At 36.3% G+C, this 5,806-nt stretch overlaps 1 non-coding gene across 1 annotated transcript; it reads right to left on the bottom strand.

Moving 5' to 3' along the window:
• Positions 1–76: 76 nt before the first annotated feature.
• Positions 77–149, bottom strand: TRNAA-UGC (transfer RNA alanine (anticodon UGC)). The gene has a single exon. It is a non-coding gene; the product is annotated as a tRNA-Ala (tRNA).
• Between the last annotated feature and the right edge of the window lie 5,657 nt (positions 150–5,806).

Below are 5,806 nucleotides of genomic sequence, written 5' to 3'. Positions count from 1 at the left end.
GAATATTGCGCGGGAAAAAATTACGTCCACGTGGAACTAAATAATTGGCGGGCAAAAATAAAAAAGATAGTAGAGCTGGAGATGCGGGGTATCGAACCCCGTGCCTCTCGCATGCAAAGCGAGCGCTCTACCGTTTGAGCTACATCCCCAATTTATGCTTGCAATAAAAAAGTATCATCTTCTAGCATTTACTTGAATGTGCTCATCACATAAATAGGCCACTAATAATGGAGTTTTTTTCCCAATTTATTATTAATTTATAATAATATATTAAGTAATACCCTGTTCGGCAAAATATTCCTGGAATAACGTTCACGTAATATCGCTATTTGGTCCTATGAGATTTAAACAAATCTCACTAGATCAAGTAGTGAGATTTGTCCTGACGCAGTAGTGAGATTTGCCACGCGTCAGGACAAATCTCGCTGGACCAAGTAGTGAGATTTGCCACGTGTCAGGACAAATCTCGCTAAACCAAGTAGCGAGATTTGTCATGCGTCAGGACAAATCTCACTGTACCAAGTATAGAGATTTGCCACCCGTCAAGATCAGGATCAGTTTATTTCCCAAACAAATCTCGCTGGACCATTTAGCGAGATTTGCATGACACGTTCATCCCCTACACCTGCCTACGCTCCAAAATCGCCAACTCCGACGGTTACCCCTCTACTGTCTCCCTCTCCATCAATAGTTGTCTCTCCCTCACTTGCTCCATCCCTAGCATCACCATTTCTATCAGCGAATTTCCCCGCACCAGAAACTACACCAACCTTATTGCCTCCCGCATTAGCACCCACCAATCCCACATCATGCCCATCGACGCCGGCAAGCTCCCCTGAGTCCGGCGGGAGCTCAGCAAATGTTGTGGCGCCATCTCCAAATTCTTCACGCACATTCGTGTTTACTATCGTTGTTTTTTAAAATAAATTTATGTTATTCCAAACCATTTCTCCATCTCTAGTCTTTATTGCTCCAGCTCTTGCAGGTGGGTTTAATTCCTTGGAACAAGGTTTTGGAAAAAACCTGTAAAAGCTTCTGTAGAGGCTTCAGAGAATGATGCCTAACACAATCAGATAATTAATTAAAAACTATAACATTGATTTATATATAATATTATTTGAGAAGAAAGAGAAGGCCCCTGCACGTTGCATGCAGTAGTCTTGGAAAAAGGTTTTGAAAAAAAAGATAATATTAAATTTTTTATCTATGCTAAACCTACAACCATAAATGACATATTCCTTGTCAAAAACGCAAGTCAACTTTAACTTATCACGACTTCTCGCAGCTTAGTTTGCCAAACCATTTGCAAAATTCAATGAACATTAATGAATACTTTTGACTCCGCTTCTCCATCAATGCCAAAATAAAAATAAAACTGCATGACAAGATTAGCAAGGAACATGCAGGAGCATCGTCAACGCGCCCACCACCATTCCTCTGTCGACGCGAAGCTTCAGGCTATTTGTAACAACCTGAAATTTCATACCCTTTTTTTTTTTAAAAAAATATAGACTATAAATTACCTCACTTAACGAGTGGAGCAGTACCGTTTACAATCAGGTTAATTCACGGGGATGACCTCAACCTACACCTTATCAGGACTTTTCTAACTGGGTCTAAGCCAATCTGGGACTATTTAACAGGGGTCTTCCTCTTCGGGCCTACGCGTGGAATACAACAAATTTACACTATAATTTGTGTACATGTAAAATGCTTCTTTCACTAAGATATGTACCACTAACAATCAATCAATACACATCAATGATATAGGAACTATAAGCTCAGTGCTCTATGTGTGCAATCAACATTCAGAATAATGACTTTATCTAATCAAGAACAAGTATAATGCCCCAAAAATTTTTATGCATAGAAATGTAAAAAATAAAAATAAATAAATAAAATAGATAAACAAATAATTAATTAATGAATTTATTTATCAATTAAATTAATATTATTTTTAATTATATAATATAATATTATATACAGATATAAGCCTCAAGATTTTTTTTCAATCCAGACGCTCACTCTCTCGTCTCATTCATTTTCTCTTCCACTCTTTTCAATTTTTTCTCCAATATTCAGCTGATCGGAAAACCGAAGATACCGTTGGGTTCTTATCTCTGCCACCAACATTTCTACCGAAGCGGATTTGTCGTGAGAGTGGCGTAGGCATATCTTATGGGGTAAGGTTAATTTTCACTCTTACCTTAATTTTTCTTAAATCTTAAGCCCAATTAAATAACGTAAATTGTCAGGAGATTCGTGGGGAGATTCTCTACAATCTAGTTGGAGCGGGTTTTTGAGTTAGAGCTCCAGGGCACCAATCCTAAATCTGGGGTTAGTTTAACAATTTAAGCTTTTATAGGTTATTTAGAATATTCAGAATTTAGGAAAATTTTAGGGAAAATTACTCTGAGAATTGTGATGAATAATGTGATAAAGTTTGAATTTCAGGGTTTCAGGGGTTTTGAGTGTCAGTGGGCATAGGTCGGGGTTTTATCAGGCTTTTCAGGAATCAGATAAGGGAGATTAAGTTAAGTCAGGATTTTATTAAACATGAATTTATTAAATTGTTATATATTTATTTATTTATTTATTTTAAAAAATTAAAGGTTATTTTAAAAACCAAGCGTTCGAAATAGATTTTACAAACTTAGGATATTTGGTATGGTATTTTTGAATAAAATGAACGATGGAAAGCTTGTTTGTTCATATGGTTATGTTAAAATGTGGAAAATCGTGTGGGAGATGATTTTATTGATATGGATTATTGTATAGCTGCATTTAGGATTTTGAAATACTGAATTGTTTAAGAAATACTAGAAATGCTTGCGAAAATATTGGAATTGTTTATGAAATGCAGAAGTTTGAAATAATGGTCAGTGGTCGGGTATTGTTTGATTGGCCAAGGTTCAGGATTATTATTTGACGGCCGAGGGTCGAGTTTTAATTGACGGCTATATGCCGGTTGTATTTTGTGGCTGGGGGCCAGGTTTTTTGAATAATAGGAAATATATGTGAATTTATATTTTAAATGATGATTTCTATTATCTAAATTGCATGTTATGCTTTAGGAACCCTGGGAACCAGTGTATTGTGAGCACGGTACTGTTGCTAGTTAGACCATGTGCACCCACACTGTTATGGATAGAAGTGTAGGGGGTCCCAGCGAACTTTCTGCGTATGTTGAAGTAAGGGCGTCGAACCTGCAACTTTGTTGTGGATGCCTGCAGACGTGCTTGTAGAGGATGTTGTTTTTTTTTACTTTGTTTGAGTTGATCACCTAGGCTTAGTCCAGCCTTCGGGCCGCACAACCCATGTCATGGGGGAAGTAAATGGCGTGTTTGTCACAGGGATTGTCTTTTGTGCATATTTGTTAATTTATGTGAATATGGATAATTAATAAGATAATTTCAAGAGCTTACTGAGAAAGGTTAGTGCCCTAATAGCAGTAATGGTATTAGAGCAGAGGGAAGCTACTTGTATAGATGGGTAATCTTCCCTATCCTCGGCTAATTGTGTGTGTGAGAGTAAAGTAAGAATGATTTCATAAATGTGTTTATCTACTTAATGAACTGGTTATTTTATGTACACTAAATGCATGTTGGTCACACACTGACATTAACTTAGTCTTTCCCTTACTGAGTTGTGCCTCACCCCTACTTTACAAACTGTCTTTTCAGAAAATCATAGAGATCGGGTCTAGCAGGCTAGTGGTGTAAATTTGTGTAGGTAGTGTGTATAGATAGAGATTTTATTTTTATTTAGTTTTATGAGATGTAATCATGAGAAAATGGAATTATTTGTATATAAAGGTAGTATAGAACTCTGGTAATGGATTTTTAGAGATTGTATCTTTTATTTCCGCTGCATTTTATATAATGAGTTTGGTATAACGTACACAGATGTCACTAAAGTAGCACCCTGGGCCCCACGTGGCGGGTTGGGGCATTATAGGTGGTATTAGAGTCAGGTTTGCTAGGTTTATAAACTTTGATGGTTAATAATTACCAGAGTATAGGTTAAGATAGGATAAGGATGAGAGTGGGTAAATTAGGTTGGGTTTTGGTCTGGAAGCTTAGAGGCGGAGTTCCTTGATTGTTTTCAATGTTTTTCCTAGGATGACGATTTTAGGAAAATCATGGTAAATCCATCGATGGTTTAGTTCTGGGTTGAGGGACTAGAGTTCGGAAATTTAGGTTGGGACGTTAGGGCGGCCGAGTACGTGTGTGGAATCAGTGTTATGTTGGAGACTATTATCTTGTTGGTTTTGTGATAGAACTAGGGGAATGAATTTTTTTTTTAAACTAAGAATTCAAACGTATTAGTAATTTCTTCATTTCATATTTACTTCAATTATGATAAATGAGGAGTTTCCAAGTCGGTTTCTATCCTATCTTCAAGATGGATTCTAGGGAAATGACATTGTAGCTGGAGGGAATAATTACTGTAATAATCCCAAAAATGGTTATACAAAGATTAGTGGGGTGATTTCAACAAAAAATTAAAATTAAAAATTAAAATTAATTAATTAACTAATTAAATTAAATTAATAAAAATAATAATTAATTTTTTTTATTAATAAAATATATTATTATTAATTAAAGATTATTATTATTATTATTTTATATTATATATATGTTAACTTCCTGGAGGATCTTAATCCTTTAGGAAGACTAAGCCCCCCTTTTTCTTTTCTATTTCCTTCTGCACAGGCCTCCAGCGTACACTCTCTCTCACTCCTCGTTCTCTCTCCCTCTCTCCTCATTTTTCTCGAAAGATATTTGCCTGATCGAAAATCAGAAGATATCGCTGGACTCCATTTTCCATTGCCATCATTTCTATCGGAGCGGATTGGTCGTAGGAGTGGCGTAGGCGTATCTCCTGGGATAAGCTAAATTTTCACTTTTACCTCAATTTTTTTTGTAAATTATAAGCCCAATTGACGATCGGACACCACCACAATAATCTTGGAATAATTCTCTACAAGTCCAGTGGAGCATATTTCTCGTGGGGTCGTCGTAGGCATAACCCCAAATTTGGGATAAGGGGGTTATTAAGGGGCTAATTGTTATTTAATTAGTATTGATTTAAAAATGTTATGACATTTTGAGGTTGAAGTAGGGTTCTTGAAATTTAGGGCCTGGGTGAGCGCCGCGGGTGTAATTTCAGGACCCTGCAGGTATAAAACCTCGACCCAATGATTATAATTAAATCACGAACCAAAAATATAAAATTTGAACGCCGCAAGGAAGGATTCCTTGATAAATTCACAGGTTCTCAAAATAACCAAGAAGAAACAAAGCCTCACATTTTTATTCCATTTTGTTGTCCTCTTACAATGAGGGACAAGGACATTAAACACTCAGCAATTCCCACACAAGCATGGGAGACACACATAATAAATACACCAACTTACTAGACACATTGATGACTCTCACAACTTACTAAAAACCCATGCAAGCTAAGTTGTCTTGCAATATTACACCATTAAGTCAAATCCCATATTTGAATTAGCACAAAATTATTAAGGAGATTATAGCCATTAAGCAAGATCAATTCCATCAAAAACTTGGATTAAGTTTTATTAAACCTTCATCTTTCTTTAGGCCAAACTTGGAGTGCCCCATTTTTTAATAAGCCAAAATATCTTGAATAAACTCATGAAGTGCTTTTTTGATCTTCTTGGATCTTGCTCTAGTGATAGGCCCAACTGAAACATGCAATGGATCCTTCAATGTTGCTTGTTGATTCTCGTCAGATACTCATGAGCCGGATAGTGAAATGGAAACGGAAAGTGAAAGAA

The sequence above is a fragment of the Malania oleifera genome, chromosome 3 (assembly GCF_029873635.1).
Source record: "Malania oleifera isolate guangnan ecotype guangnan chromosome 3, ASM2987363v1, whole genome shotgun sequence".
Taxonomy (NCBI): domain Eukaryota; kingdom Viridiplantae; phylum Streptophyta; class Magnoliopsida; order Santalales; family Ximeniaceae; genus Malania; species Malania oleifera.
Note: the sequence above shows the minus strand (reverse complement) of the source record. Positions and strands in the feature narration are given on the sequence as shown.